Source organism: Scatophagus argus, chromosome 22 (assembly GCF_020382885.2).
Source record: "Scatophagus argus isolate fScaArg1 chromosome 22, fScaArg1.pri, whole genome shotgun sequence".
Taxonomy (NCBI): Eukaryota; Metazoa; Chordata; class Actinopteri; family Scatophagidae; genus Scatophagus; species Scatophagus argus.
In genome coordinates, this window is record NC_058514.1 from 4108475 (window position 1) to 4131017 (window position 22543).

The 22543-nt window shown below is 40.3% G+C and overlaps 1 protein-coding gene across 9 annotated transcripts in view; it reads left to right on the top strand.

Annotated features, from left to right (window-relative positions):
* The window catches only part of syt1a (synaptotagmin Ia), a 155753-nt gene that overhangs the window by 37654 nt on the left and 95556 nt on the right, over positions 1-22543 (top strand). For 8 of the 9 annotated variants that reach the window (XM_046379673.1, XM_046379674.1, XM_046379672.1 and 5 more), the window contains one exon: positions 12652-12705. The exons of the other annotated variant lie outside the window; for it this stretch is intronic. The gene's annotated coding sequence lies outside the window, so the exon portion shown is untranslated. The remainder of the gene's footprint in view (positions 1-12651; positions 12706-22543) is intronic. 9 annotated transcript variants of the gene reach the window in all.

Below are 22543 nucleotides of genomic sequence, written 5' to 3' on the forward strand. Positions count from 1 at the left end.
CAGAACAAAAACAACTGATTAGGTAGAACAAGCTGCGTCACAAAGAGACGATGACGGTCCGGTCCTCAGCCCGACTGAATGGCCTTTGATTCTTGCATCGTAGCTCTAGTGGGACAGATATCACCTCTGAATGTACTCCCTAACTCTTCCAAACTTACTCCTGTCTTTCTAGTCATATTGAGTCATAAGATAACGTGCATCCATTACTGTAGGTGGTACTAATGCCGGTTCAGTTCATCACAGTCAGACTGGTAGCTTGCAAGTTTACGTAATTGGCCTTTTCCTACATCAAAACACACTAATGGAGACAATAAGTTAACCTATAACTGTGGCTGCCTCCTGCTTCATTCTTCATTCTGTTTCCAAAGAAGTAGATGTTTGACAAATCACAGTTGAAATTTTCAGGAACCTCTGCCGTTTTGTTCAGTTTGACATGCTGGACTCTGCTCTGACTTCTTAATGAAATATAAAAGGTCATTAAAAGTTCAAATAGCTTGACTCATAGAATACCGAATATGCCTTTGTGAGCGGTCACAGCCGGATCGTGCATGCTCCCTGCTGGTTTCAGTGCTGTGCGGGAGTGGAGGTAGAAGTAGGCTTGTCACATTAAATACTGTAAAGCAGAGGTTGCACAGGTGGGAGGTGGACTGTGGGCGGGGGTCAAATTCTCTTGATGCCTGAAACCTTTTGAAACCTTTTGTGGGCCTTTTTATAATGAGCAATGTCAAATATATTTGATTAAGAGGGACTCTAAAACAACATGCTGAGCCAAACATTACCTTTACTGACTCTACACCGGCTCATCAGGGAGGCTCAGTGAATAGAAGTAAAAATAAATAAATAAATATTCCATTAGTTTTCAAAAAGAGATCACATAACAGCCTAAATGTTAAAAACTAATAAATACCCATGGAGAGACTTTTTTTATGTGTTTGGTATGAGTCTGAAATGATATCAAACAGCAATTTTAGGATATATTGGCTCAAATGTCAAATAACATAATCACGATCCAGTAAGCATCCAGGAATTGAGTGGAACGAAGGGGGACAAGGGGACACATTTTTTCCAAGCTTTGTCTGATGGGAGGTCCACAGTTTGAGACGCTGAAAACCCCTGCTGTAGACAGTTGAGAATATAATCACATCATGGTGAGCGTTTGCCTTTTGAAGAGTTTGAATGTGCCTGGGATGGGGGATCTCCATACCTTTTACATTGCACAAGCACATTATTATGGTCGGTGCTCTACATCATGTAACCATAACATCCTTTCAGTCATACATAAGCCTGTTTATGAAATTAGGGTTTTGAAGAATTAAAGGCTCCTTGGATTCGTTGGTATTTATTATTGTCATTATAAGAAATAGGGTTAAATTTGGTTTCAGAAGTGATACAAACCTCTTGATCAGAACCAGGTTTTAAAAACACTACATGAAATACAACCACTGTGTGGTTTCCAACCATTTATTTTAACCATTTGTTGTTCTGAGGGCCTTCGACCTTTGTTTTCTGAAGAATTACTGAAGAATTTGCTACCTCACTGACTACAAGCTACAGTGGTGAGCATATTCTCAGTTTTCTTCTTAATAATCTGTATACTTTTGTGTGTTTTTTTTATCTTTAAATCCAAGCATCGATTAGTGTGAGACATATTCTGTCCATGACCATTCTTCCAGTTCTCATCTGCAGTGCTTACAATAGTTCTTTGTTTGAACTGAAGTTGGTCAGTGCCGCTCTTAGGAGAAAATCTCCACAGAGGTTTACTGTATTGTCTACAGCGAGACTAATTCGATTCTTCTGTCCTTTGCTGCCAGCTGCATGTCCCAGTCAAACCATGCTCTCATCAAACAAACTTGATTAAAACAGTCTAATCTATGTGGCTGCTAGATGATGCAGTTTGTGTGTGTGCGCGTGCGTATGTGTGAGTTTCTGGCTTGATGTCCTGACGTACAAGAGGGCCTTCGTTTATCCATTTAAATACTGACAGCCGGCCAAAAATAAGCGTGTAGGGCACTCGGGGCACGGCTACCTCGATGACAGTGCCGTTGTTTTGTTGTAACTTGGAAAACATGTTGCTTCGGTATGAAAAGTCTGTCGAATTATGCACTACACACCCAACTTGTCAGCTCCAGTACTTCACTGAGGAAACAGATCTGAAGTCTGGGAGTGGAGTGGTACAACAAGATAGCATAGTGAGATCCCAATGCTAGTTTTTAGTGCTAATGCAGGAAATAGCGTGTCTTTTATGTAGTTTGTAGGTGGATAATAAGGTGTGGGCTTTGCGACATGTAGTCATTCAGAATGTCAGAGTTTTCACTTTGTCACAGACCTGCATTAACGCTTGCCTTTAATTAAAGGTCATTTTTCCCCTAAGCCCCTGGTTTAGTTGCCTTGACATCCAATACTGACCACAACCATGGTTAATCTGCCATAACCGTGATATTGGCATGTTCAGAAAATGTCATTGAATGTAATGCAGGGGTTTTGAGAATCGTCTATTATTAAAGTTTGCATTTGATGAAAGGTTTGTGCCTTGAATAGTCTGAATGTCTCAGACGTCATTACAGTGTTTTTTGCTGTAGGGTCTAACTTCAATTTTATTTGTCTGCCTTCTGGAATAAGAGGTTTCTGGACAGCGAAGTCTTAAGCAGACAACATACAGCACGACCCTCAGCAAGATCTCATTCCTCATTCATATCTGCTTATCTGATCAAAGACTATAATTTTTTCTTTACTTCCATTTCCAGAGTGGAGAAGCAGACTGATTACAGCCACCAGTAATTTTCTAACATACATACAGCAAAATAAGAGCCTGTTCTTTAAACAGAATGCAGTCTGTATGACTGATCTTCAGCATGCTGCCCATAACTAGTTAATAATTGTCTTAAATAAAAATTCATTCTGCTCATCTGAGTGGTCATAACAATTGACTGTGAGGTAATGACAGAGAACTTGGCAGCTTCCTCAAATTTAGATTGCTTAATTCCTGTAGTGTGTGCACAAGTACATGCATGCCCATAAGGGTGGAGAGGAGAAATAAATGCTGGCCCAGACACAATGAGGTATATTGTCTGTGGAAACCAAATTTCATGGGAGCTCATTAGACGTCCACCTCAAAGATTCCCAAAGAAAGAATTGGTGAGTAGGATGAGCGCAAAATTGGATTTTCTCTACTCTTTTAACTGCAAGATACCCAGCACCCAGTCTGAAACTAATGAACTGGATCTGGATATGATTTACTGTGTGTGGTTCAGATCAAATATATGCACCCACAGTAGCAAGGACAAATATGCTCTTAAAATGTTATTGGTTATTTACTCCCCTCCAGTCTTGAAATGAAAAGAATAACGAAGTGTCATTGTAAGTGATATTAAAATAAGGTCTGTGTGTGTGTGTGTGTGTGTGTGTGTTTATTCCGTCTGATAGTAGGTGATTTGTGCTTATCATAAGGTCACAGTTGCCCATTTCAAACACACACACACACAAAATGGATTTTCTCCAACAACGCCTCAGTAGTCCAGCTTTGTGTTTTCATTCCTCACATTTTTATGTTCCCTTTTTTAAGCTAGTTTCACATGTGAGGCTATAAAATGGCAAATAGGCATTTCTGCCAGTAATGAGGTGGCAGTGATGGAGTCTAACCCTAACCGCTTTCAGTCGTTATCTAAATACAAATACACACACGCACGCACAACAAAGAAAACAAATACAAAAGTTTGTTGAATGAATGAGTGAAGTTTGTTGAGCAAGTTAATTGCAAGGTTTTGGAAAAAATCTGGCTGCTTCTTTCCTATTGCACCTCTGTGCGTCCATTGTGTTTAATAATGTACTTTTCTTTCTTTTGTAAATACTGGTGGTGGTGCAATATCTCAAGGTATTTTTTATAATGGTGTTTGATAGCAGAAAACATCAGTTGCATAACTAAAGCAAGTGAGTAAAGCTTTCTCTCTCTCTTGACCCTTGAATTCCCACTGATAGTCAGCCAACATAATGGGAGAAATTCATCAGTAGCTTCCCACTTCGTCTAACTAGCCCACAGTTTAACAGATTGCAGTGCAGGTATAAGTGATGCTGAAGTTCCAAAGTGGGGTGTGTCTTTTGCTGGAAAAAGTCTTGTACCGCAGCTCAGCACAGTAAAGTGAAAACATCAAATAAAGTGATACGCACCACAAATTAAAGGAAATTTAAGGCGCTGCTTGGCACTGCAAGGAGGCGGGCTTTAATTTATTCAATGTTTTGGGCGTCACTTCAATACGTAGTTTACAGGAAATAAAAATATTTCAACATTAGGGCATGCTGTGTATATTTAGGTTCACCAGAGCAGTATGTCAGGCGTTGGCATTCGTTCCCAAACTCTCCCGTGCCTTAGAGCGTGAGTCTAAGTTTGGGTTCATACATCCCATCTCTCCGGCTGTATCAGTGGAGCACAATAATGAGTTGCCAAGCAACCGTTAAAACAGGGCTGGTAGAGTCAGCGTTGGCAAAAAGACCTCCTGCTCAGCGAGATCTTTTTTTCTTCTCTTCTCAACTTGATATTCATGTGCCATCTGCATGCAGTAACAATGCCCATTTTCACATTAACATCAGAAAGGTTGTCTTGTTCTGGGCAAATCATAATTTTCCATTCATAATTAGCAATCATCTTGAAGCTGTGATGCCATATATTTAGTAGATTTAGTAGAATAAAATGGATTATGGGCAGAAATCATAGTAGATGCAGAGCAACTTTGCATCACCCTGTGCCTCTTTGTCTGAAGATGAAAAATATCCTGCAGAATTTTTTTTTCTCTGCATCGACTTGATGACTGCAGGCCTGAGGGTTGGACAGGTTAGCTGGCTGTATATGTTCAGAAATGAAAAACACAATGAAACACGAAAAATCTTCACACAATTGTTATTACTGAATTGATGGTCTGTAGCATCCCATTACCAAACATTCAAATATGAAGAAAACCCTCTCATCACAGAATAATGATTTCCGCAGAGATCTGTCGAGGCGAGCGAGCCAAATACGACTCAGATTAGCATCGATGGCAAATGCTCCACATTTGCTTTGCACCTGTGGAAGCCAAATAATGCAATTTGATTGCATGATTATCCAGAGTGCAGACTCTGAGTGCTGTCATTCAGTTTGATTGTGTTACATGAGAGGATTGAGTCCTGAACAGCCCTAAGCGGGAAGGAGGGAGAGTTCCGAATATCTGATCCACTCTCTGGATTGGTCCAAATTCTGTGAATCCATAAAACATCTAATTAGCAACCTGTTTTTAGCTCCCCATCTTGCAGTCCAGAAGGTACAGTAGTGTATCACTTAAACAACGACAGATTGTCTCTCAGGGAATTGCATTATGGATCTTGATTTAATCCAAGCAGCATTGCCTTAAACAGCTTACCCAGGCTGGCTGAGACTTAAGATGCTCCATTTCAAATTAAACAGTGTTTGATTGATGTTCGGCTCGAAGTGGGTCATCCTGACTAGAGGTGACCAGTGAGCCTGGCAGTGCGGCGCACATAGTCATGGTTGTCTCCTCCAATAAACCGTGTGAGGCTTCAAGTTATGCAAGTCTGCCTACCTATCAGCTCCTGTATTAAAAGTGTCGTGTGTCTCAGGTGCAGTAATGGATGCAAGAATAATACATTTTGTGCAGATACTGAGTGTAAAAGCCCGCGATTGAAGTCGAACTAACTGTAAATGCGATGGGTGAGGGCTTTATAATTCAAGGACAGAGCAGCGGAGAGGAAGGCCTTGCCAATGCTGCGTCATCATCATGCAGGGAGACCATCTGAATGTTATTATGCCGTCTGATTTGAGTGCCAGCTTCAAGGGCATTCTACTCTACCCAGACGGTTATTGAAGTTCTTTGAAGCACTCAACCAGACCAAAACAACGTTTCATTTATACAGCAACAAAACGTTTCAATTTATTCACTCAGTCCTTAATAGGTTTACTTCATTTACTTAATGCTGAGTACTTACATTTCCCTCCATTCATTGGGGATGTAATGTTCATGATGAGGATGCCTGTCGCTCCAAGGTAAAATTGCTATTTTCTGGCTCTGTCACAGGAAAATGTCTCAAAAATGGGTACCTTAGTGCTTCAAAGTAAATATGGCCCCGTGTGACCAATCAAAGTGCCTCTACAAGAAAACATGCACTTCGGATTAGAAAATGTTTTTTTGGGAGGGTCAGATTCAAATTGAAGGTGTCTGCCTGCAGCTTTAGAATTTTGTTTTATCAACCATGTTCCACCTACACTCAGAGTGGTGTGTTGACAAAGCCTTTTAGTGGCTCCAGAAGTAAACATATGTTTTGTCAAAGAAACTTATCACCATAATCAAAGTGACAAGTCTGTTTCATAAGCTTACGTTCTCCCTCTAAACAATCAAACCAAAGCCATGGATGCGCCACACTGGATACGCCTGTTTCATATATTCCTGTCACATATTCTCTTTTCATTTGCATGCATTCAGTTTTGATTGTTACCCTTGCACACTCAGCTAACTAAATGGACAAAAATGCAATTTATTGTTAAATGTCATGCAGTTTAGTCTGATGACAAAGAGACATCTCAGGCAGCATAATTAGTAGGCACATCGTACCAGGCTGTTCTCTCCCCTCTACAGCATCTGTTGTGGCCTGATTATCAAATGTTTTGATGTCAAGAGAGAGAAATGTTGACTGACAGGCCTGGTCGGACTGGAGCAGCAGATCATACAGTAACTGACAGCAGAGACCAATCCTTTCTCTTTTGCACAAAAAAAAACAAAGCAAACAAAACATTTAATTATTCTCCCCAGCCTCAATAGACAGAGGCAGAGCAGAATTGATGTGTAGAAATGAGTTTGGCTGGGCCATACTTATGTGGTTTCACTGTTAATCCTCAGAGGAGATGGAGTTTGAACAATAATACCTCAGAGTGGGGAAAAAAACGCCCTCACAGGAAAGCACAAACCTCGCACAAAAACTAATTTAATGATGAGGCTCAACAGCAAGTTATTTATCATGAAAATCTATAAAAATGACAAATTCCATCAGCTGCATCCAAGTACAGTGAGCTTCTCTGCAATTTGTCTGCCATAATAGTACTGTTTACTTTTCAAGTACTGTTTTTTCTGACGTGTTTCTTTCTGTGCTTGCAGCAAAGTTTCAAACTTGAACCTAAATGTTTCCTGGGAGCTTGTCTTGTTAGGCATTACCCCTCTGTTTACCTCTTAGAAGCACCAGGAGACATCCTGGGTCTGCTGGTTTTATATTAACTTTCATGTTGCCTGTGAGGGATTCAGATGTCTTGTCTCTCTGTGCTGATTGGGTTTCTCTTCCTGCTGAAGTTGATTTTAAATATTTGTTTTAGTCAGATGCTAGTTCTGAATTTCTGGCCCGGATGTGTGAGTACAGTCATTAAAGCCTGCCTCCTTGCTTTGGCCAGATGGTGCATTGAATAAGAAAAAAACTTGTTTGACCTTCATTGACTACAGCTTTTTTAGACTTGTGAAGTTTTAGGCTGTCCCTTCGTTGTTTCTCTTGGCTAGAGCACATTTATTTTGGATGGATTTATCAGTGACTCAGGGTCTGTTGCTAAACTTGATGGAGCCAGTGACATCTTCTGTTATTGAGTTGGACAAAATGTGAGGGTGCCTCACTTAATTACTCTAAAAGGGCCCTCTTCTGTTTAACTGCTTCTCTTTTATTTAAGACTGTACACAGTTTGTTGTAAAAGTTATATATATATAATATGGAAAAACGACACCAACTTCCAGCCACCTATAGTGCAACCTTGAGACCCCCCCCAGATGGTTTAACTCCCATTCGCACCATCCCTCCTGTGACCCTAACGACTCACGTGATGACACGAAGTGTCAGCTACCCTCAAGATCACCTCCAAGGTGACAACTCCACCAGAGGTTAAATACCTGGAACTCCCCATCAATCTTAGGACTGAAGAAGCCTTTCGGATGAGAGGTGAAACGTCCTCAAAAACCTAAAGATATCCAGTCGCATTCACTTCTAGCACTTCAACTGCCATGACATCGGCAATATGGAGAACCTTTTTCTAAACATGCTGCTTGCTACCCTTAAAGCTCCGGCTGTGTATTGATGTGGTACCTTTTGTTTTGTTTTAAATGAAATATACAGGACTTGCATGTGGAATTACATGAGCCCCATGTATGAACATTTTATAACTGACAGAACTTCAAAACTCCAGCAGCACTTTTGTCAGCTTCTTCCAGATTGTGGCCCTCATTAAGATCAACATCAGCAGCACTTCATGATAAATAAAGATAGATAGAGATAGATAAAGAATATGGAAAAAAAACTCCAGATGTCACTCTGCATACAAAACAAGCCATGAGTCATGTGTCATATGTAAACAGCACAAAAACAGGGGGGATACCAGACAGTGTTATATGGCAGTCTCATTGCATCCCACAAAAATACAAGTGCCCTTGTGTGAAGGTTTGGCAGAATAGAGGTGTACTCATCTTTTGGCTGTTTGCTAACAGCCTGGTTATCCTTCTGCCAAATTCTTTGAGCCAATGTGTGTCTCACTGACTGTTGTCAAGGCTTCCTGTCTGGTGGGAAGGAGGCAACCAGCTTCAGGAAAACAATGGCAGCGGCTCCATCCAGCCTTTAGGTTCTGAGCAGGAGATGGCATGAGATTTACACAATGATGAAAGCTCTTCCTCCCCAGAGGTAATATCTCCATACCGGATATTGGCTTTGTGCCTCTTCCACTAAACAGACCGTCCACCATTGTTCCTTAAACATTGGTTCCCTGGGCTTCTTATTAAATAGATATTGTGATCTAAACACCAATATCAGCCCAAGCTTAATATTGTGTATTTTTTTCATGACACTGTCCTCCCTGGTCCATATGAGAATTGCAGTGCTGTGTACACTGGAGAATATTTGATATGTTGTCAAGCGGACAGAGATAATCGAGCACTGGGTTGGTCAATTGTTGATCTCAATTACAGATAAACATCAGCAACATGTATTGGTAATATTCAGGCTGCTGTGGTAAAAGTAAATAATTTACTGAGCTGTAGAATCTATAAAAATGGTGGATATTTTCTATAATGATGACATCTTATTTCTTTAGAAGCGACATGTATGATAAGCTCATGTAAGCTTAATAATTTGTATGCATGGCACTAAATTTAATTTTCAACCACACGAGAGCAGTAAAAGTTGTTCTAATTGGCCTATTTGACGTGATCATTTTAACGACTGGCTCTCGCTCTCTTTAATTCAGTTCAACTTTTTGCCTTCAAAACTGACTTGTGCTCACAAAAAAAGTTGATGTATGGATAAAAATGCATAAAAATGCAGCTGATTAAACATCCTCTGAATGTTCTCTAGTCCTCTAGTCAGTCCAATTAATTCTAGCCATCGTGTTCTATTTTACTTTAATACTATTAATTTTATTTATTTATTTTACTTTTTAGCTTATGACATACATGAAATATTACATACTTACATACAGAGTTTAGCACAGATAAGCATTTTAGTTTAATCAGTTGATTAATAATAAATAACGGCTCTATGAACTTAAATATTGTTGACAGAAAATCATAACCTGACATCAGTAGAAATGTAGATGTTGGCTAAACTGGCTTTTACACTTTTTATAGTGAAATATTTGGCACAGTTAATGAAACAAATAATGCTGAATAGACCTCATTTTGGGCTTGCGTATGGACATTATCACTCCATATTCTGCTCCAGTCTGACTTGCTCACTCTGCTGTTGATGAGGCTGATGGCTTCGGTCCACAGAGCAGCGATGAAACCTCCTCAATAATAATGTTTGAGCTCAGTTCCATCGGGCTCCCAGGACGAATGTTTACTGGGGATATTAGAATGAAGGCAGGACAGCACAAGATGGCTCCTTTGAATATGAGAGCAGCGAAAGACAGACAGGATGCCAAAGTTGTGATGGTGCAATCAGTATGAAATAGTGCAAAACACTCAGATTAGCTTTTTTTTTCCTACATTTCTGCCTCAAGATTAGGATAATGAAAGAAACATCCAACACTGCTGAATTTATTTCAGCTTGAGCTATAAACTGTTTACTCACTGCAGTTTAGAAATAGCTGATTGAAATATTCAAAGATATTGTGATTGTATTTGACTTCTCTTTTTGCATTTTTCTGTCTTGGTTTTGAAAACAAGTTTTTACCATATTTTATTCTTTGCTTTAAAGTCGATCATGTTGTTCTCTCTCTGCTTGGCATTGTGTGTATAAACAGCAACCATAAACTCAGATTTACCAAAGTACAGTGACTACTTTGGTTGATTTCAGGACATCCCCTGCGTGTGAACTGAGTACAGTGACATCTTATTTTCAGGCCTCCTACAGTGAGGTTTAGCTCAGTCCCCATCACTCATGGTCTATGCTCGACTCCACCACAGTAAAAATAGACATGTCTTTAAGCCCTCTTCACCTAGCTTATTGCTTGTCAATGACTGCCAGTGAGCCTGACTGGTGTCCCCGGGCATTTGAAGTCTATTTCAGGATCATACTGTATATCCCAATGGGCAGACGGTGAGGTGTTTGTTTTCCAACTCACATGACTGTGGCACATTCATGAAACACCTTTTCAGTAGTTGGCTTTCAAAGCCAACCTGCTGTCTACTGGTAAATATCAGCCTCTAATTAGCTGCTCTGTCTATCTTACATGGCATCATCATTTGGAAGACAGCCGGCTAGGTCTGGTACTGATTTTCTGCCATTGACTGTCAATGGACAAAACTTCCTCTGTCCTCTGCCTTTCTCCATCTCTATGTTTTTATCCACACTGTATAAATGCGAGAAAATGTTGCTTTCTTCTCCGTGGTGTTTTTTTTTAATGGTGACTTGTAGAATTTATGAAAAGAACACTGACAAAAGGTGCTTAGTGCTGGAGTTTGCTGCATTAAATTGTAGTTTTCAGTCCCACTGCTGGCAGTTGAACACCCCCTGCCATGGTGTGATATTACATCTAATTTAGAAGGGTAACACCTCACCTCTCTGAAGGGCCCCTCACTTCCTTACACCCAATAATATCCTCAGATTTTTCTGTAGCAGCAATGTACTTGCAAAAGCTAATTAAGAAACACTATGAGGCCAGTATGGAGTTGAACTTAAAAAGGTTCATGGTTCTTGCAGGTATTTCATATGATTTGCCTGAACCCTAGTTTAACCTTTACATTACTGGTTGCAGGAATTTCTGTGTGTTTTTACCATTTCTTCACATGGTTGAACTGTCAAAGATGTTGTAAAGAATAAACAGTGTGGTTCAGCTCTGATTTGCAAGGGAGAGTATAAATAGTTGCCATGACTTTCTTCTGCTTCATATAGCTTGTTTGTCCTTTGAACCCATTAAAGTGCCCCAACATATGCATGTTGTTTATGTAGTACTACTTTGTGGCTTGCCATCTGCTGCCTGCAAATGAGACCACTAATTTTCTGTCACTGATTATTGTAAGACTTATTAACATTTTAAAATAGAGGAATGAGGCTGAGTTGAAGCCAGTCTTTCATTATGAAAACCCAACTGGTTGAAACTCAAATTAACTGATTTTAAGCTTAATTATTTCAGCTCAATTTCACACCAGCTGTGCTCTTAAGATAGTGTAGGCCAACAGGTGAATTTGGGCTCCTGAAGTATAGTTTCTTTTTGTGTGGTGGAATTGACAGTGGAAAGTGCAATTGATTCAACTCAACACTTTCTACCAGACCAAAAAAAAATTTTAAAAGAAATGAATAAAAACTTTGACTTTACCAGCTCAAATTGTTAATTGTCAATTATTGGTGATGTTCTTATTTACATTGCATCAATAACCTCAGTGCATCGGCAAGTTTCGTCTGAACTGGTGGTTTCTTTGGATGAATTTGACGCTGCTTCTGCATCCTTGCGCATTTTCTGGCTATCATCGTATTCCGGTTTGTGCTTGTGTTTGAGGTGGTGGAACAAATTAGTCGTGTTACTGTCCTTTGCATGCACTGTTTGTTTGCAATCCATGCACGTGGTAAATTGCTGCTCCGCGTCAGACTTTTTAAAACCAAATCAGTTCCAGATAATGGAGCCGGAGCCCCGCTTAGGAACGAGCTCCTCGCTGCCCGGCGTATCTGCGCCGCCTTCCGCCATTGTTGTCAACATTCCACACGTGTTGGGCTGCGAGTGGGCACTTACATACGTCATCAATTGGAATTTATCGTTTTTATCATGGGATGACAGATTCTTACCGTGGGTAATGTTTTTTACGATACATTGTAAACGATAACATATCGCCCATCCCTACTCTGGAGTATCATCTCACTTCTTTTCATGTTATAGTGTACATTGGGAAATTTTATTGGAACTGAAATATAATTTGTGATCACTGGTTAACCACTGTGAAAGTCATGCCTTTAGGTGCAATACGAGCCTAATACTGGGCATCTTTGTTAAAACAATGTAAACTGACCCATTAATTTCACTTTGTGGGAAGATTTAGTCTTCACAGGCTCATTTGACACATTTCACTACATTGTGCGTCTCAGGTTCAATCACTTATGTGCTATGTGGTGTGTTTTTCAGCAGCTTATCTGTTATATGTCAGTGAAATTTATAGCTTAAAAGCAGATGTTTTTATGTTTATGGACACTGACACCATGATATTTCTTTTTCAGTTTCCTGCCATTTGGAAAGGAAGACTGGAGGAAGGCCATCTAACCGAAGATATTGTAAGACTCTTCATTGAATCTATCAGATGACCTGTGGATGTAATGAGCAGTATAATGTAGGCCCCATGCAGCAGCATTTGCAGGATGCTGCAGAATCCCAAATTCCAATTTTCCCCCAATTGTGTCATTTGTAAAAGTGGCCTAATTATATTTACTGAAAGAGACATCTTACCCTCCTGTTACCCTGACACATACACACAGTATCAATCAAATCAGTAAATCCAACAGGGAGTCAGGATGCCTGATGGCCCCTGGTCTCATTTGAGATGCAGACATTGTCCTGTTGCTTCCTTTAATGAGATCTGGAGGCGTGCAATCTAATATTCACCACTGAGGCTCCAACATGGCCCCAGAGCCTGTAGCCCACAAGGCTGCGTGCTAATTCAATGGAGGGAAGTCAGCTGAGATCAGAAGGACTGGAGTGGCCATTCAGTCAAGAGGATGAGAGGCATTAGTCTGTTCTATACATGGTGAACTAATAGTGCAAATTGTTGTTTATTCTTTACTTGGTAGAATGGACTGGAGGAAAACTGCTCCGGGGCTGAAATAAGCTTAAAAGCCAAAACACAGGTTTGGCAACAAAGGAACAGGAAGTCTGTGTACAAATAACAAATACAAATGTTGCAAAGGGAACATTTTCATACTGGTGCAAGCTTTCCTTGAGCACACTTCAGTGCTAATGTGCGGATATTACTTAGGCTACACTAAATCCTATGAAGGACAGAGAAGCCTCATGTTATCCTCAAAAGTGAGTAGATATAAATACACAGTGTTTCCAAGGAGTCTACAGTTCAACTTCTGAAGACCTCAATGAAAATGAAATGTGCTGACACCTACCTCACAGAAATTAAAATATACCCCAAAAAACCTCTAGTCTAATACTAAGCAGCATCAATAAAGTTTATTATCATTGTTGTTATTATGGTTATTAATTAAATATTACATGTAAAAAAAAAAATGCATTTAGTTGTTCTGATGCCTGTACTGAATCACACTCAAGTTATTTAATTTATATACATTGAGTCAGTATGATAAAAACTTTTTTAATGTGTGTTTCAAGCAATTTCTTATGTGTACACACTGGTTATAAATGAGGCCCCTGGACTCCCCTGGTATCAGGCCTGGGAGGAGCAGATCTCATAGGCTCAATACCCATGAGACCCAGTTGGGCTCTGCTTGAAGAATTCAACTTGGCTTTTATTGTAGAGACTGTGAGAGTTCCTTTAATGTGACACTGGAAGAAGACAGTTATTTGTGGTAATGTGCTGAACTGTCGTTGTTGGAAACTTGGAGAAGCGGGGGGTTGTGTGGAGACTCCCACCTGGGAACAGCTCATCTGGGAGGGAAGCGTATGAATGGGGCTTTATTAGGAGAAAGGTCAAAGAAACATCCCTCCATTCTAACAGCTGAGACTTTAGTTTAACATTTCTTTCATTTTCCCAACTGTTTTCAAAGAGAACTAGCTACTGGCTGCCCAAAGAGTCACTAGAGGTCAGAAGATACTGTTGTGTGGGACAATTTCCATATGCATGTATTTACTACAGTCCCTTCTTTTGATGAAGTGACAGGTTTACAGTCAGCAGTTTGGCAAGAGTGAGTTGTGATGCTTAATTAGCTCCATCTACTACCTTAACCACTAAGGTTGCTTTCAAAGCAGCACTGCCTCCTAATTTTAATCTACCTTTATTTTGCTCAGTTCACACATCATTTTGAGTAGTGTGATTTCAGCTACTGATTTAGTGTTCCCATAAGAGCTATAACTTCACATTTGGGGATTGATGAGCACTAATAAATACTCAAGCTATTAAGTTACAAGTCTCTTTCATCTCTTTGTGCAGGGTAGCAGGAGAGGTTTTGCTTGGTTCCTGGTTTAAAGAATAGATTTGCAGAAATTTCTAATTAGCACTGTCTGATTTGATGTAGTGAAGCACCCACTCCTCTCCTGATGATGATGATGAAGCTCCCTGCGTCTGTCCCAGCTGTCACCGGTGATTGATGCACTGTGCACTTCCCACCTTCGCTTGCCAGCTTTCACTGCTGTTTACGCCTCATACCTGATCTCACATCCAGAGATGTTCCAGCCTCCTCCCATTAGCAGGCATATTAATCACCCTTCATGCCATATGATTGGGTTAAAATCTCAGTGCACCATGGTTCCACATTTTGCCTGAGGGAAGTCATTGCGCAGAGCCTTTATTCCTCCTTTAAATGGGCTTCGTGACAGTCCCTAGAAAGGATTGTTTCCTACTGTACCACTAATCCCCCGAGCTCCCTGTGGTCCACAATAAAAGCAACAAACAAAACAGAAATGCTTTGACCAAATTATTCATGTGAAAAAAGGCAAGCCTTAAGTGCCTCCAGCATCACAGTTTTATGATTTTGTGCAACTGATTCATTTTTTCATCGCTTACTGTAAACATAATTATAGGAGGAATTTTAAAAGACTTATGTTCCATTAGTAATTTGCTTTTGTTGTGGCAGCAGTTTTTGTTAGTGTCTCCTAATATTTCAGTGTTTTATGGAGTTTGTAAATGTCAGGAGGCTGGAGAGCTGCCAATTTGAAATTTACTTTACCTAAAAAATAGAAAAGTGACTGTTGCAGAGTGCACCTTTGTAGCTGCACAGTATTTACCTGAGCCGTGTGCACACAGAAAATTACATTATTGCAAGTTTTGAGTTTGCCATAGTTGGTTTTTATTTACTGTCTGTTGACACACCCAAATATTAAAGTATGTTGACTGTTTTCCCTTGACTCTTAATATTATCCTAAAGCTCATGCTTAAAGTGTTGACTGTCAGCTTAGAGGGACTGACAGCCACCTCATTCGATGTATAAACTCTCACTTAGCCAGGTCTCCCTGTGAGAGTGTAAAATGGCCTAGTGCTGTGATAATGGAGTGCAAAGTAGAAATAAACTAATTCATGCATTATATTGTAGAGCTCAGAGATGGCAAAGTGATGTCTTCACATTGTTTCTTCTGTTCTTCTGTCAATCCAACAGTCCACAACCCAAAGAGTCTAAATTTATTCTCGTAAATGTGGAAAATCCTTACATATAAGAAGCTAGAACTAACAAATGTTTATATAGTTGGCAAGTAATTTTCTTTCAATCAGGTAATTGATTTATCAGCTAACCACTGCAGCTACACAGTAGACGTCCCTAAGATACTTCCCTAAGTAAAGTTTTCAAGCTTTAGCAAAACGTGAATTGTTTCATATTTAAAAAATCAAGCTGGATCAAGTGCAGTACAGGTGAATAGGGATATTAACTGAGTTAAAGGAAAATTGAGTCAGAGAGTTTTTTTAGAACAATATCTCACCATTACTAGCTTCATAAGTATGATCGTATTCTCTCAGAGCGGACCAGACGTCTATGAGTAACGCTCTCATTCAGGCCTTTGGCTTGTCATTGCCCACACCAAATGAAATCCTCCTTCTCCACCGTCAAGGTTAGTGTTCAGCCATGTTTTCTTTTCAGACAGCACTCCCTGCTCCCCTTTTTAATCTTGTGCTGCTATTTCATTTCCGCCCTTGTTCATTGAGACAGTCTGAGCTTGCCATTTGATAATAGCGGAGTGACACTAGACAGATTCAATTTCATCTCACTGGCAGACTGACTAAAACAACAAAAAAAATCCTGTAGTTCTTTAATTGATGTGTTCTAATCCACATTATGAAAACAAGATTCGTCCCCGATGTTTTCAATTTGAAATGACAGATGAAAGTGTTTGTTAAAAACATTATAATATATGATGAAAGCGATACATTATCTGAAATGTTTTTGAACAAATACCCAAGTCAGTCAAATTTATGTTGGACAGAACCTGAAGCTAGCAATAAATTTACACGTCACACAGGTTGCAGCCCAGCTTCTTTAGTTTAGCTTTGAGCTACCATACATGCTGTAGTTATGCTCACTTGTGTGATCATGGACTAATGGTGACATTTTAGCTGCGCTCACTGTCAGTTTTACTGCCAAACAACCTGAAAGCTAATTTGACAAAATTGATAGCTCGTACTTTTTTTACTTCTATTTTTAACTCTGCAGCCATGTTCCAAGATCAGAGCATGTTGTCATAATGGATAAAATCAACAGTGTGACTTTCATGCATTTAAAATATAGCATTAAATATATACGGTGGCGTTTTCTCAGTGAATCTGGTGATTGCTTGAGGCCAGCATGCACTGTTTAGTAACCATCAGATGGGGAGGTTTGTTTCTGTCAGTGCAGCTCTATGGTCCTTACATAGTGGGAGAAAAAAAAAGTCCCCTCTAGCTAAGTTTAAGAGAAGACAACACATGGAGGAAGATGGCCTGGCTTGTTCAAAATGGCCACAGGGAAGCCATTTCCCACAATGCTCCAATTCCCCTGGCTCGTTGGTGTCGATCTGTCCTTTGTGAGCCAGAGTGTCTGAGACACATTGCGGTCACTGTGGGCTGCAGGAGATGTTTGCTTCTCTGCACTGACCGAAGAATGTGAGGCTCATTGATATTGTATGAGCTTAGCTGTCTGATGGTTTTCTTTGGAGGGCTGTCAAGTTCATTAGTGAACTTTCACAAAATTAGCATACACCTTAGCACGTCTGTCTAACCTTATGACTCACCAGATATCACTCTGTTATAGACTGAGGAAAAAAGTCTTTTTGGAAATGCAATGTCCCGAAAAAGTCAGCGGAGAAACAGACTGGGTTTGGCCCCCTGCCGAGCAGAGACATGTGCTATTTCTTCAGAGACAGACTTCAAACTTCAGAATTTGTCCACTTTCTGTTCATGTCCAGGCAGGAATCAAAATGCACCGGTGCAGAAGGGCACTGCCAGCTCCTGGTGTGCGTTAAATTGTGTGTGTCTTCACTTTATCTCCTGAAAGATGGCTTCATGGCTGCTGTATGCTTCACAGAAACCAAACTAGATAAAAGCCTCAGATAAAAGCTCACTACCTCACAGTATTGTCATATTTGCACCTCACTGGTAATACAGAGATGATTCCTTTAAGAGATTTGCATCTGCCCTCCAGGATCCAAGAATCACATTAATAAAGACATAAATGGTCTTAATTAAGGAGTTAACTTGTTCGTCAGGTTTGTTTATTTGTAGCATGTGGAAGTGTTTAGTGGAAGTTCTGCTTCCAGGAACTGGAACACCATTTTGAGAAAAGACCTTATTAATCTGGTGCACACATCCACTTTGCCAGTGTGTGTGCACTTTAATGCTTATCTGATGAAAATAACTCATTCAGTAATAGGCTTTTTACAGGACTGTGCAACCTTGGTGGAAGTTTGCACTCTAGTTTTTCAGTTATGATTATGGAAAGCAGCAGTTGAAGGTATATGAAAGTTCACTTCTGATCATATTCAAAAGAAATGTTCTAGGTGTTTTGTGTGCTTCGTAAAGCACTTGAAATGACAAAACATCAAATAAGAGTTCAAATCAAATCAGGAGGAAGCTGTAAATTGTGCAGGTGATTTGAAGACCTTGCTAGGGGAGAATGGCTTGTTAGCCATGCGTCCATGAAAGAAATTGAAGGTCTTAGCAAAACCAACCCTGAAATACTTTTTTTCTTTTTTTGGGTTGCGTTTGTTGCCATGTGATACTCAGCAGTTCCACTTGTTTAGTTTAAAATAAAATGTGGTGGGATCTGTTCAATTTTAAAGCAATTTGTAAAGGCTTGTGTATGATTGCATTTGTTTACAAATACATGAAATGAATCAAATACAAAAGTAGAACCAAGTTCAGAAACTGTCTGTGTGACTGCATACTTCACATTAACTCAGAGTGTAATATTATTACTGGATGACTGAGAGTCAGGGAACTGGTGAGGGGAAACAAAAGACTCCATGTTCCCAACCTTCTCTTCTGATTGCTGACAGGAAGAGGCAAACCGTGTCATGTGCCAAAGGTGGCAGAAATGATGGCAGGCATCATATTAACAGGATCAAAGCTGCTGTGCTCTAATCTGTTCCTCGACTATGTGAAATATCTGGGCCAGGCAAGCTCCTCGAACTGCACTTAGATCAGCGTCTGGTGACTCATCAGGACGCCTGAGCCCAAGGCACTTTCAAACCGAGTCAATGTCAATACTGAGCAACATTTGTTTTGTGTAACGCCACAGGGAGGCTAAAACATCTGAGTTTGGGGAAATGTAATGCTGTCTGAGTGGGCGGGTGTGGTTGTGTGTAGGTGTGAGTTATAGACTGCAGGTCTAATCCCTCTTTCCACTCCTCAGGGAGTGTAGGTGGTGCTTTTTTGACTCGTGGGATTAAGCTATGGCTTGGTAAATATTCAAAGAGTAGAAGAAGGCCACTCTTACCGCCTGAAGAACAAAATACACACAAACAGACTTGGCACATTCAGAATAGATGAGCACAAGTAATGTTATCTGATCTAACGTTTTCTTCTTTTTCAAGGCACAGTTTTAGATTTTTAGTTTCACATCTTCTTCACCTAATTAAAAAAGAAGGCTCGACAGTTCAAAGACAAATGGATATTGTTTTAAGTAAAATTTCAGTGATAAACTGGTTTTAATTACCACTTTTGTGTGATTTAGTTTCTTTCTGTTTCACTTTGAAATTTCTCTGTTAAGGAAAGCAGTCGTTCGTCCTTCTCGCTTCCTGCCCGCAGGTTTCTTTGAATTGGGCTGCCAATGGATTGATAGGCTGACTCTAGAGAAGTTTATTTGCTGATCATTGTCACCAAGACCCGTGTCCATCTCTCTTCCTCAGCGCCGTAATGACACACACAGAGGCTCGCGTAATTGCGCTGAATTGTGTGTTTAGCAAACTTAATCTGGCAGGGAAATATTTAAATAGACCACAGGGGTGAACTCAATCAGGCTGATGATGCTTGTTCAGCTCGTGACTTTGCATACGAGAGCTCGTGGACAGAAACTCTCAGATGGGTTATTAAGACTATTGAAAATCATTGTGAGCAGGAAGTCAGTCTCACTTATGCATTTTGCCTGTAATTTTTTTATTGTTCTCTGTCCTCGTGTCTTGACTTTTTGGTCATAGACAGTAACTGTCCTCTCAGGTGTCAGTGAGACCACATGCTGCTTCTTTTCGGAGGGATGTGCAATTACTGTGGACCAAGAATGAAAACAGCCTTTAGTGTCAAAATGCTTTCAATCAGTCATACCTACTGAGTCCAACTGAAATAAAAATAAAGCTCTGACATCACTGCATGCAGTTAGCCGAGGCTTCTTAGTACGTCTGCTCCCTTTGAAAAAGACAGGAAAAAGGCGAGACAGAAAATGTCTTCCTCTGTTTTGATGTCCGTCCGGTCAGGTCAGAGATGCTATCAGATTGTAATTGTCAGGAAGGTAAAAAACAAAGATAAAAAATTGAATGGAATTAGAAACCTATAAATTGTCACCTTCGAATCATCTTGTGATCATATTTGTGCCTTCTTCACCTTTCTTGTGCTTTGATCTGAGTTTCTTTGTCCTCATTTTGCTTTTCATTAATACTCTGTTGTGAAAGTAAATCACAGGACAAAACAGATAATCGTTATGGCCTGCGGAATGCAAGAATACAAGTAATCATCATAAAAGAGTAATAATTACTCTGTGTATAATACTGTGCGTTTCCTTCAAGTTACACAACAAACACTTCAATTATTCATCACTTACAGCACCATTAAGTAAAATGAAGTCTGCTAATGAAGCTGGAACCAACAAAAGAACAGGGGCGTTTGTTTTTTTAATTTCACATTAAATGAGGTGGCCTCAGATGTAGTCACATATCTGCGCTGAGCTTCCAAATGGAAAAGGGATTCCTCGGCCTTGCTGACGGCAGCCCGAGCCAAAACACCCAGATGCTTGTTTAATGCTGCGCTGGCTCACAGTTGCTTGTAAATTGAACATGGGAGTGTAATTCTAAGTGTCTGTTTGCTGTGTTCGAACACCGGTGAACCTTCTGCCTACGTGGCTCCATCGGCGCCCCCCACCCCCACCCGCCAAACTTCAGAGAGGATTTTTTTTTAATTCCGCCTGCGCCTGACACTGTGTTGTTCCCATATAAGTCGAGGCACATTACATCTTTTTTTTTTTAATGTTATGATGCTCTCCCTTCTGTGCAGTGTCTGTTGGGACCATGTTACAAATTCTATTTAGTTAATGTGTAAAGTAGGTTTGCCGTCAAGTTGCTAGGTAACAAAACGCCTCCTAAGACTGTGCTGTTATTTCTGAAAACTACGTCAGGTTTTTCACTCCTCTAAGAATAAATGCTGTGCTCACAAGCTGTTTTGTTAGACAGATAAGCTGAGGAAGCTAAAATATTGAATTTATTAGGAAAAGCAGAAGAACTTTTGTTAATCCTCAGGCATGCTGAAGAATCAGTCTGCCGAGAAACAGAAATGTACTGTAGACGCGAACCACAAAATGGAAATGAAACGGTCCAGAAAGACAAGAATTGATGCTCGACCACGTACACACAGTGGACGTGCAGGAACACAGCTCGCTCTCCTCAGCAGAACTGTGAACATCCTAAAAGCCTGAAAGGTGCCAGTTCCTTTTTTTTAATGCATTAGTGCAAGAGCAAAATGACACATGCATCATCAGTTGAGCAGACAGGTTCAAAATTATGTGAAAGTGATGGGAGCATCTTAGGTAGAGTCTAAACAAAATCCAGAGTGCTTTTACCTCCGGAGCATAAAAGCACCATGTGTCACACTGGAGTAATTGTCACAGCAGGAGTCGGCTTGACACAGCAGTCTCTCCCTTTCACTCAACCCTTCCTGCAGATCCCCAAACTTTCTTTTTTCTTTTTTAACCCCAAACTAATCATATCTTTAAAAAACAATCCTAAAAATACATAAAATGACAGTATTTACACTTTTTTCTCAGTTTCCAAGCACACCTTGTCCTCTTGCACTTAAAAGCAACAGGAATCTTTCAGGCCATCTACTCTTGGTAATAACAGTGAGGCAACAGGAGCAAATGAAAGCCTAGCTGGGTCCTCAAAGCCAAGGGAGAGGAGCTGGAGTCAGTGGACCTCTTTGCCCCCACAGTCATGCTTTTTCCAGGTCTCGCCCAGCTTTGATCATCTGCTGGAAAGGCCAAACTGGAGAGGTGCTTTAAAAGCACTGGGGCTGCTGTCTTTTCATGCTAGTCCATTAGACTTCATTCTGTGGCCTCAATGCATTGAGTGTATTTAAAAACAATGCCAAGTACGAGTAGAGGCAACAGCAAGCCATCGTTCTAACTTTTGGAGGGATAAACTTGCGATGCGTCCATACGCCCACTGTTTTGAATATGAGCCTTGTGATATTCAATAGATGAAACGCTTGTGATTTTCAGATCTAAAAATACTGCCAGTCTTATTACTGTGATCGGTCTCTGGGATCATCCACAGAGGCCATTCTTACTTACATTATAGAGAAGGTCATTCAGTTTTGGTTTGTATTATGTGATATTATAATCAGTAATAATTTTTAGAGTTTTGAAATCCCTCTAGCCCCTGTAGTACCCCAAACAGTCCTGAGCTTTGCGGCGTAGATACTCGAAAGCGTCAGTAACCAGAACACCCAGCTTGTAGTGTGGCTCCACTCACTGAGCGCCCCCGTCTTTTTTATCTTGTGGATTCTCTAAGACTGCGCTGCGAGAGAGAGAGCTCACAACAACTTCACTTCAGAACCTGTGGTTGATTTGCATCACTGACGTATGTGAATTTGGCAAATCCATCCATCCATTTTCTATACCGCTTATCCATCAGGGTCGCGGGGGAGCTGGAAATTTGGCAAATTACAGCCCATAACTGTAATGTTTGATATAATTAACTGCTAATTTTGTGTAAAGTTAAACTGTCATTTTCTTTAGTTAAGAATTATGTCTCTAATCTGACATT